Raw genomic sequence first — 11,890 nt, forward strand, 5'->3', positions numbered from 1 at the left:
TGAGGCTGCAATCGAACCTGGTTCCCTGGTGCAGTGAGACTGCAGTGCTAACCACTGAGCCATCATGCCGGACGGCAGCACAGAAAATTGCGAGCTCTTAAAGCAGGCTTGGAGTGAATTTAAACTCCCAACTGCTTCACTTGGAATGATAATTGTCTGTATCAGCTGTACTTTTCTAAAACTGAGGGCATTTCATGAAAAACAGCAGTTATGCAGAATAAACAGACGGAACACAGCAGAAACTCAACATACTCAGCTGTATTGGTGGGAAGTGAAACAGAGCTGAGGCTTTGGGTACAACGGGATTCTGGCTCAGAACATGTCTTCCCTGAATGGAAACACATTGCCTGACCTGAGAAAATGTGAGCTTGTTTTGACAGGAACGTAGTTGGCAGGATTTGAACCTGCGCGGGGATACCCCAATGGATTTCTTTTCCATCGCCTGAACCACTCAGCCACAACTACCGGCCACTGACTGACTTTTAGTATTTCTTTTGAAAAGTATCTAACAGGAAAGGCGAGGATTCGATTTGTGATGTCTGTGCCACGGCCCTAATATTTACTGTCGCCTTGTACTTGATCAGAATGGAGTCGGCTGTTGTGGGATTGAATTGAACTAAACACGTTGATGAACGATAAAGTGGATGGAAAGGATCCATTTCCATGAGCGGAGACATTAATTATCAGGGCAATGGATCGAGGAAGAATTATGTCCTTGCATTTTAATCGCGCCTTTCACCACCACCCTAATCACAGCCAATGAAGTACATTTGGAACAGAATCATCTTTGGCAAATCTAACGTGCAATTCAGAGCAGTTGGTTTAATGAGAGGTCTAAAAACAAAATGCTGGCATTGGAGACGCCGATGAGTTCACACCGAACTTTGGAGGCTTGTTGCGTGCTGATTTATACTCGGTGTGTTATCTCAGAGAAAAGAGTTGCCCATTTAAATCAGAGATAAGGTGGGTGTTCTCACATTCAGGGAGAAGCAAATCAATGGAATTCTTGAGAACAGTGGTTGTCCTTGCTCGGTTTATTCAAGGCTGAGAAGACATTTCGTCATTTTGGTTGTCAAGGGCCACATAGATGAGGCAGAACAGTGGTGTTGAGGAGTACCAAATCAGCCATGACCTTATTAAAATTTGCAGCTGACCTGACTGGCTAAATGGCTCCCATTTGCTCCAATTGCTCATCTGTCATTTGGAAAATGCGAGGGAACAATGTGAAAGAAGAAATAGTAGAACATTGACCAAAGATGACCGCCATCAAACTGAGTCAACATCGTTCGGTGAAAGGAAATCTACCTTGACAATTTTCCAAGAGTTACTTGTTAATATTAAAAGCAGAGTTCATGTAGGAAGCCTATAGATGAATTTTATTTGCATTTTCTATACCACTCAGAAAGGGGTCATATAAAAGGTCATAGCACAAGTATGTTGGGTAATAAATGAGCATGGACTTCCTATTGTTTAATTAACAGAAGACACAGAATCAGGATCAATGTGTTTATTTTTGTATTTGAAACACCCATTCCCCACAACCCACCCACCATGCTCTTAAATACACTATTTGATGGGGACTGTTCTCTTCGAGATCTTTTAAGTTGATATAGTTCATTAAACCTGCCACATTGTACATTACCAGAACTAAATTAGCCACACAGCACATCCTAGCCCTAATGTATATTTAGCCTGTTTGAAAAGTTACGGAGACACTTTTTTTTCTCGGAAAGTTATCACCTTCATAAGAAAAAGGGATTTATACTGAATGAAAAATCGTAAGCAGTTATTTACTTGGCACAGATTTATTAACAGACATCAACATTACAGATGTGTAGTTCCTGACTCCACCCTGTGACTGGAAGTGTCTTGTTATCAGTTCTCCAGTCACCAAAGAATGTGTGCAAAATATTTGATAAAAATGAACAACTACAGTCAAGGCCACTAAAACATTTGTCATCTGTGTGGCTGCCAAGATGCCTCAGAAAGTGGGATGATTGATTGAATCCTTTCCCACAGTCAGCAGTATGGTGATTCAGTGGTTAACATTGCAGCCTCACAGCGCCAGGGACCTGGGTTCGATTCAAGCCTTGGGCGACTGTCTGCGTGGCGTTTGTACATTCGCCCTGTGTCTGCATGGGTTTTCTCCGGGTGCTTCCGTTTCCGCCCACAGTCCAAAGATGTACAGGCTCGTTGCATTGGCCATGCTAAATTGCCCATTGTGTTCAGGGGTGTGTGGTTTATGGGGGATGGGACTGGGTGGGATACTCCAAGGGGCAGTGTGGACTTGTTGGGCCAAAGGGCCTATTTCCACACTGTAGGGAATGTAATGTTTCAGAACAAATGCATGATTTCTCTCCCGTGTGAATTCGCTGGTGTGAGAGCAGACAGAAAGACTGACTAGATCTCTTCCAATTCTTGGAGCATTTGATTCACCTCTCCTAAGTACGATCTTGCTAGTAAGTAGCAGGTAGGATGTTTTGAACCCTTTCCACACTTAAAGCAATTATAGAGTACGAGAGATATTGAGCACAGAAACAGAGTCTTTGTATCAACTCAACCATGACGACCATGTTTCCAAAATTAATCTCGTCCTGTTTGCCAACATTTGGCCCATAAACCCTTCCTGTACATGTATCCATGCTGATGCCTTTTATATGTTGTATTTATACCAGCCTACACCATTTCCTGTGTCAGTTCATTCCAGACACGCACCATCCTGCGTAACAAAACATTACAAGCTATGTCCCTTTAAAGTCTTTACCCTCAACCTGAAACCTCTAACCTCACGTTTGGACTCCCCTACCCTGGGAAAAAGACCCGATCACTAAACTTCAAGATTTTATTAAATTCTATTAGGTCACTCCTCAACCTCCAACCCTCCAGTATAAATAGCCGGAGTTTATTCAGCGTCTCCTCCAGCTCAAGCGCTCCAACCCTGGAAGCATCTTTGTAAACCTTTTCTAAACCTTTTAAGCTTTCCTTGAGCAGGGAGAAGATAATTGACTGCAGTTTGCGAGGTTTTGTCTGTGTGTATTAACGTGGTTATTGGGTGCAGAGAGGATGCTCTTTACGTCTCCAGTTTAAATTGTGAAAATATCAGTTTTAAAGCAGTGTGAGAGGAGATTGTCTCTTTCTGTGCATTTTCACTGGAAATGTTCAGCTGTGATCTGACCACCTTTACAAAAGTGATGTGTGACTTAAGTTCTCACTGAGTAACATTGAGATAGAAAAAAAGCGCAAAATTTCTGTGTTCGGGTGTTTAAGTTCATGAACATATGAATGGGAGCTGAATCAGGTTGTGTTGCACAATGGATTAGTTGGTTAATGTGCCTTTCTAATAATCAAGATATTGTTTTTTTTGAGTCCCACTGGTGCCTATGGCTTACATTGAGGCTACATTGTCTAAACCTCTTGCAAATAGTGCCAGTTGCTTGATTCCTGAAGCCCGAAGTGGCTCACTTCTTGTTGTTAGACTCAACGCATGATTATTTCTCTGCTCCCACTCCAGCTGCCTGAGGTAAAGCCAACTGGCAGTTTTGTTTGTTGCTGTTTTGTGAACGGTAACAACGAACAATTGTCGGCTAATCAGAGAGAAAAAAAAAGATAAATATGCCAATTGACACGTAAAGCTGATAACTTCTCCTGATATTATATTATTGGAATGCATAACTAGCCTCGTTCCAATTAACGATCTGTGGACCTAAAAGGTTACCTCTCTTTCTCTCTAGAGATGCTGCCAGGCCTGCTAGTTTCTCGGTCAATTCCTGTTTCTCTTTCAGAGTTTCAATATCTGCAGTTCTTTGACTTCTGTTAACTTGAATAATTTCTGGGACAAACCAGCCCATCTACCAGCTCCAGAGCCTCTTTCCTGCTCCTGAAAATCAGTCATCACAATAAACACGCAGAATAGAACTTCCATTCCGTGACCAAAAACGGAACTCAGCCTATGGTGCTGAAAGCACCATATCCTAACCATGAGACCACCAGAAAGGGTATTTTAGACCCTTATATCTTTTCTCACCGACACTGCTTCTGACTTTTTATTTTGTACCATTTTGGCTGCAGATCAGTTTCTCCCTTTCACCAAAATTCCATTTGCCTTTTTAATTACCTGCTGCACCTGCAATCCTACTTTTAGCGAATCATGCACAAGGACACCCAAGTCCCTCTGCACAACAGCGTGCTGCTATATTTTACCATTTAAAACATAGTCCATTTTGCGTTATCCTACTAAAATAGATGACCTCACAGTTATCAAAATTGTACTCCATCTGCCAGACTTTTGCCCACTAACTTAGACTATCAATATCCCTCTGCAGACTTTTAGTTTCTTCTGCACACTTTGCTCTATACTCATCTTAGTGTCATCTGCAAATTTTGACACACCACACTTAGTCCCCAACTCCAAATCATCTGTGCAATTTGTAAGCAATTCTGGTCCCAGCACTGATCCCTGAGGGATACCACTAGCCACTGATCGCCAATGAGAAAAAAAAAACACCCATTTGCCTCTACTCTTTGTTTTTTTAACTAGTCAACCAACCCTCTATCCATGCCAATATTTTACCTGCCATACCGTGCAACGTTATCTGTTATAGCAGCCTTTCGTGTGGCACCTTGTCAAATGCCTTCTGGAAATCCAGATACGCCACATCCACAGGCTCCCCATTGTCCACATTGCAGGTAATGTCATCAAAGAATTCCACCAAGTTAGTTAAACATGACCCATTCTCATGAACACATGCTGGGTGTTGTGAATGGAACAATTGATGTCCAGATATCTTGTTGTTTATTCCTTAATGATAGATTCAAGCATTTTCCCCACTACCAAAGTTAAGCTAACTAACCTAAAGCTAACTGCCTTTTGTCGACTTCCTTCTTTAAACAGTGATGTCGAATTGATTGTTTTTCAATCTGCGGGAACTACCCCAGAGTCCGGTAAATTTTGGTAAATAATTACTAGAGCATTTGCTATGTCCCTCATCACCTCTTTTCGTATCCTGGGATGCATTTCCTCAGGGCCAAGAGACATGTCTACCGTTAGCCCCATTACATTGCCCAACACTACCTCCTTGGTGATCATGATAATCTCTGTCAGAATCAGTGAGAGTTTCGCATCAGAGGTGAATTAAACGGGAAGAAGCACTGAAATCCATTGCTTTGATCAGCTCAGAAACAGTATGATAAAAATGCTTTGTGTTGAAACGTACAGGAATTATTGGTGATGTAAAGGATTGGATGCAGAAAGGTTAGTTCCCTTCTGGGGCCGTTTGGGGAAGGGAGTGTCTAATATCAGAATGGAAGTCGCACATTTAAGGCAGGGTCGAGGTAAAATTTATCCTCTCAGATGGTTGTGAATCGGTGGATTCCTTTCCAGAAGACGGTTGTCGAAGCTCGGCCACTAAGTATAAATAAGGTTGAGATGAACATATTTTTAGCAACAAGGGTATCAGAAGTTACGGAGAAATCCATGAAAAGGCAGTTCAGGATTGTCAGATCAGGATTATCCGCTCATTTAATAGCGGAGCAGACTTGATGGGCTGAGTTGTCTCTTTCTACTCTTAAATGCATGATGTTGGTGTTAGGCTGCAAAACTGACTGGAGTAAAATTCGCCAACTTAAAAATGTGTGGATCCCATCAGGGCACTGAACCAAGGTGAGATGTGCAAAGAGCAGCAAACAAACAAAATTGTGGTTGGTTGTTCCGGCGTGATCCGTATACCAGAGGAAACAGGAGAAACCATTCTTCAGCTCCCACACTAAGCCTGGCTCCATTAGGCCCACAGTCAACTCTCACAAACCACCGTTGCCCTTCATATTCCCTGACCTCCCATCTGTACTTGTCTTAAACAAATTGCACATCAGGCTACTGCAGCTGACATTGCTGATGTAGAACTGGGAAATAGATTGAACCTATACCGCCTGGTGTACGATATAATTCTGCTTCGAAACATCGATCAATATAACATAGCTATTATTGCAAATTTTAACCAGGAACACGCCATGGCAGTGAAGGCAGTGAATCCTAATCAGCAGACTATGAGCGAAGACTTCTATCTGTATCACCTTGGTCACTACCTGATTTAGCATTGCATCTCTCATCCTTCTGCACATGATCCTCTCGGCTCCATTTCAGTCTTGTTGCATTGTCTTGGTTTATACTGCACAGGCTATACTGTCATCTGTTTCATAGAAGCTTCTAATGCATGAAACCCTACCTTACAGGGCACTGCCTTCGCTCTGTAGCGCAGTATTTAAAGCAATGGTCTTGTAAAGCACCAGTCATGAGGTTAATTCTAATTGGAGGAGATGAGAATGTTTGTACAACTGCGGCATCCAACATCTAAAAGAGGACTTTAAATACTGTCTGAAATTATGCCAATGTCATTTCCCCCACAGGCCAGCAGTGAGGTGAGATGAGGTATTATAAACTGTAGGTTGACAAGGAAACAATGGGGGAGCAACACGGAGAGGGGAGCGGCCACATGCTTTATTTCTTTGCTGTAATCAGATTCTGGTTTTGAAGTGTGAAATGGGACAATAAAACCCAAATGGGTGAAATCCTACATTCTGGAGTTTGGTCTCTGCTGAGGCCTTTGTCCGCTTCTGGGTAATGTATCTGTTTATTACCTTCTGAGGGTGAAAATGTGGTCCACTTCCCCAAGGGAATGGGAATATCTCAAATGGCCCGCACACAAAGCCAAGGCTGGAAACTGGGATGTTGAGACTCTTTCTGTGCTGTAAAACACGATGGTTCAATCATTTTTAAGGAGAAGCAAATGCCACAGAAAGAAAAAAAGCCAGAAGTTGTGTCGTTAAGAAACGATGCACTTAAATCCGCCAACATCCCTGGTGGTCTCGTGGTTAGGATTCGGTGCTGTCACCGCTGTGGCCCGGGATCGACTCCCAGTCAAGGAATCAAGCATTATTTTTCCTGATGGTGACAACAGCAAAGGCAGTGCAGCTCTGTCCGCAATCCTTTTCCTGTCAGTTACTGTCCCTGAGAACATCAGGGTCCATATTCCAGTGTCTTAAAGAGGGGAAAGGTGCCTTAGCCATCACTGCTCAGTCAGGCTATTCACCTTTGTGTTGTTTTGTCAGCAGGAACATGAACAGTAAGGGTAACATTAACAAGATAAACAACCAACAAAGATAATCACATTCGCTACATCAATTCAGTCATCTCCCCTTTGCGATACGGTGAGTTTCACTGCCATTTGTTGTCAAGAAGTTACAATTCACCCTATCGATTTTACTCAGCCATTCAATGAGATCACTACTGATCTGATAAATGTCAACTTGGCTTGCCTGCTTTCCCTCCGTAACCTGAGGTAAACTCGAGCCTAATCACAACACCATATATTACCGATATTTTTCGGAAGTTCGAATGACTTCAGTGACCTGTGCATGTTTGCATGAATTTGAATAATATGAAATGAGCAAAAAAAAAGCCCTTCCCACAATTCAACCCAGTGCAGGGTCAGCCATATGACAAAAGTAAGAGAGCAAAAACGTTACCTCTATTTCTGCCAGCACAGACTTCTCTCTTGATGAGTTCAATATTTGCAGCATTTTTCATTATAATTGTGACATTTTCACGGACAGCTCCTCCCTCAATCCACAAATAACTGTGCTTCCAAAAACTATTTTGCCTCAGATTAAAATTGCTGAGTATCTTTGCATACAGCCAGATGCCCCAATAATCCCTGCTCCATGTCAATAAAAGCTGTTCCAGGTGAGCTTGGAGCTCACAGACTCGGCATTTCACGCATCTCTACACCATCACAGAAGGACCACGCACTCACTGTTTGCGTCACTTCTGTCTGTATCACCCTGATCATTACCTTATTCAACATTTGCTCTCATCATTCTACACATGATCCCCGCGGCTCGATCTCGATTTTGTTACATTGTCGTGGCTCATATTGCGCAGACTATCCCGTCATCCATTATCACAAGGTATAGAACATAGAACATAGAAAAAGTACAGCACACTGCAGGCCCTTCGGCCCACGATGTTGTGTCGTGGAATAATCCTAATTTGCAGTGTGTCTGCACGCTCACTGCCATCCCCAATTTCTTTTATATCTTCGCGGCTGGTCACTGAGTTTCTCTGGTTCTGTGCCCAGGAACTGAGATTACATGGTCGTATGCAGCAATGGTTACTTCCTTGTGTGAAGGAGCTGATGGAGTATCAGGCGTTAAACTAGATACCTATTGAAAGGTACATGTCAACAATAGCTGGCACTATACACTGAGTCTTTGCTATTTCGTAGAAATCTATCAGTCTCAGTCTTCAATATAATCATTGATGGAATCTCCACAGTCTCTGGTAGCATCGTAATTACAGATCCAGACCTGTGTGAATCGCTACATTACAGCGCACTGGTTGGAAAGAATTCCTGTTGTTGATCTGGTGCTGTTCCTAACATATCCTCTGCCACTGTAGTTATTGCTCTTTGCATGCAAGCTAATCCATGTGGTGCCGTGATTGTATTGTGGTTCGTACTCTGCGTTGTGGCCACAGCAACCTCGGCTCAAATCCGAGTCACAGCAATGGGTGCTTGCTGCATTTTTCAAATATATTGTGCCATGGGCTACAGAAATGCGGAAAGTATCAAACATTTTCATGTGAAAATATTCTTTGAGGTGGTGACAATCATCTCTCAACCCCGGCTCTCTCACATATCTGCATTCGATGTGTCTGAATTCAAAACTGCCTCTTGGAGAATTCTCTCTCTCCCACAATCACTAACTCTCCTTTCCATTCCTCCTTCACTTCACTTAGGATTAGCGCAATCGGACCCTCATTTTCACAGTGACATCGTTCAGTCTGCCCTATTTTGGTCAACAATGCTGGTTGCACATTCCCCAGTTTCACCACTTGGACCTTCAAGCCAGTTGATCCATTTAGATCCTGCGGTTGTGAAATCAAATGACATATCACAGCTTTTACTGACATGGACCAGCGCTGATTTGAGCGTTAGACGCAGGAAAAGTGAACAGGGCAATATTGGTCAAAAGAGGCTTTGTTGGAAAAGATTATTTTCTGCTGATTTCTGTGTCATTTATGTAATTTGTTAATTCAGGTACAGCTAGAATGTTGTGTGCAGCCTTGTAATTCACCTAGCATGAGGGATGTGATAGCACTGGAAACGATGCAGAAGAGATAGACTGGGATACAGTGTGGGCTGAAGAGCTTCCGTTATGAAGAGAGATTGGACAGACTGGGGTTGTTTTACTGAGAGCAGAGATGATTTACAGGAAACATGCTTGAGATGTGCAAAATAAGAAGAGATCTGGGTAAGGTGGACTGAAAGAAATGTATTCTCTTGATGGAGGGATTGCTCACAAGGGGTAATAAATATAAAGTAAGATGGAGGAAGGTTTGCGTAGATGGGCGTAAAAACGGAGATGCTGCCAGTCCTGCTGAGCTTTTTCAGCAACTTTGCTTTTCTTCGGGGATCAATATAGCTTCAAAGGTGGGGAGGGCCTCTGCCTGAATGAGTAGGGCTTCTATGATTCTATGCGTTTTTTACTCATTTAGGATTGTGAAATTATCTGCACCAAAATGTGCGGCTTCCTAATATCTGCTCAGAAGAGAGGTGGGTCTCAAAACGACTCCATGGAACATCACTGTGAACTGTCCTTGAGTCTGGGAAACAATTCTTCACAGACAATTTTACACCCCCGCTGTCACAGTGCTTTTCATTCTATGACATGACCCACACTACGCCAACTGTCATCGTCATTTTTACATTAAAGAATGCACAGCTATTTACATATATCTCTCAAAGAAGTGTGAAAATAGTGTCAGTGCACCAAACTAATCGGATACAATATTGCATCAAGAAGCAAGTGGTTATTATTGCCGGGTGTTTTTGCATTGGGTAGTCTGTTTTCAGGCCTGGTGTGAGGTCCCATGATATCTGTGCTAGGAATATGGATGTTGAAGCAGGAATTTGCCAATCCGTCCTTGCAGTCTGCTCCATTATTCAACATGATTATGGAGATTGCCCAAATCAGTCCCCTGTTTCAATGTTCATTCCAAATCCGTTTGTCCCTTGAGGCCGAAGAACAATAACTAACTGCTTCTTGTAAAAGTAATCAATGCTTTAGCTTCAACTGCTTTCTGCAGCACATAATCCATCAGGCTTGTTTCCTTTTGGGCGGTGATTTTCCCCTTACCTCAGTCCTAAGTCGTTTACAGCTTATCGTAAAGTGTGATCTCAGGTTATGGACTCTCCAGTGATCGGGAACATGCATCCTCTGTTTACCTTGCCTAGTCCTGTTGGTATTTTATAGGCTGACATAAACTGCCCCTCATTGGCCTACAGGTACGATTAATGATTTGTGAATCAATGTCAGAGGCATGGTTAAGAAGTTTGCAGGAGACACAAGATTTGTTTACTTCATTGAGTGTGAAGAGGGACAATGTCAAGTGTAGGAAGATGTCGATAGACTGGTCAGGTGAGCAGAAAAATGACGAATGGAATTCAACCCGGGAAAGAATGATGTATTTGACGAAGTCCAACAAGGCAACGGAATGTAAAAATAGAGAGCGAATACCGAGAGTTGTATGGAAAGTTTTGAACATGGATGTAAACTATCGGAGTCAGAAAGATTTAGGGGACAAGGACAAACACTTTTTTTTCAGCTAGAAGGTGATAGTTATATGGACCTCACTGCCTGAAATATTGAACAGACAGAAACACTGAATTCATTAAAAACCTCCCTGGATTTTTCGCACATGTTCATCAAATGCGTGTCTACAGCTGTAATTCTGGAAAGTGGGCTTCAGTAAGTGCCTGCTTCTCCTTCAGCTCAAAGACACTGCACAGCTACATCCTTCCAGTCCACATGTTTTACAACATTTTCGGATATAATTACGTCGGTTCGATTCCACCCTCAGGTGACTGTCCGTGTGGAGTTTGTATGTTCTCCCCGTGTCTGCGTGGGTTTCCTCAGGGTGGTCCGGTTTCCTCCCTCAGTCCAAAGATGTGTGGGCTAGGTAGATTGGCCATACTAAATCGCCTGCAGTGCGCACGGATGTGTGGATGAAGTGGGTTGAGAGGGGTGTCTGTCTGGATGGGATGCTGTGTGGCTCAGTGTGTTCTAAGTTGGGCCAAAGGGCCTGCTTCCACACTGATTGGATCCGACTGTTCATGACAGAGTGAAGGCACCTTTACATAACTGACCATTTTATGATATCAGTGAGTTGATGTCTGTCTCAACAGCTTTGTCGGCCTGTCATTGCACACCTCCTGACCACGTATTGTTGCTGCTGTGTGGAATGAAGGTGGATATTTTTCTCCTTCAGCGAGCTTTTATTACACAGTGAGAATTCCTTGTGTAGTGGGAGCACCCTGGGCCTATTAACAGGAGTCGCTGTTTTGAAATGGCTCTGTGCTGTTCATATTTCCTCTCAAGATCCTCTATGCCGGAACCTCCTGTATGCTGATCTGACAGTTTAATTTGTTTCCTTGACAGTGATTTCCCACAAACTAACAGTAAACCCTTCAATCTAAATACAGTCTCTCAAACTGTTTCTGTTCCTCGTGGGTCCTGTGAAGCCGTCGGGATGTGCAGACAGGAGCAGCTTCCCAATCAAATTCTCTGAACCAAATGCAAAGCATTGCCTGCCAGAGGATGTAACTGGGTAAATCCATTCAGCAATGGGCAAACGCTGGATGAAAAGGAGAATGGGCGCAAACAGCAGGCTCATGGGAGCACGGAGATACTAGGGAAAAGGCTGTTACTGAAGCTGTTTGGTGTCTTTTCTCCCCAAGCAATGGGGAATTCATTTACTTTAGGAAGAGATATAACAGGTTTGAGATTCAGACATTGTAGTGACGATGCTGCAAATTGTGCGCACACCCCGACTGCT

At 43.0% G+C, this 11,890-nt stretch overlaps 1 non-coding gene across 1 annotated transcript; it reads right to left on the reverse strand.

The window, feature by feature from the left end:
• Positions 1–383: 383 nt before the first annotated feature.
• Positions 384–465, reverse strand: trnas-aga (transfer RNA serine (anticodon AGA)). The gene has a single exon. It is a non-coding gene; the product is annotated as a tRNA-Ser (tRNA).
• Between the last annotated feature and the right edge of the window lie 11,425 nt (positions 466–11,890).

The sequence above is a fragment of the Stegostoma tigrinum genome, unplaced genomic scaffold (genome assembly GCF_030684315.1).
Source record: "Stegostoma tigrinum isolate sSteTig4 unplaced genomic scaffold, sSteTig4.hap1 scaffold_58, whole genome shotgun sequence".
Lineage (NCBI taxonomy): Eukaryota > Metazoa > Chordata > Chondrichthyes > Orectolobiformes > Stegostomatidae > Stegostoma > Stegostoma tigrinum.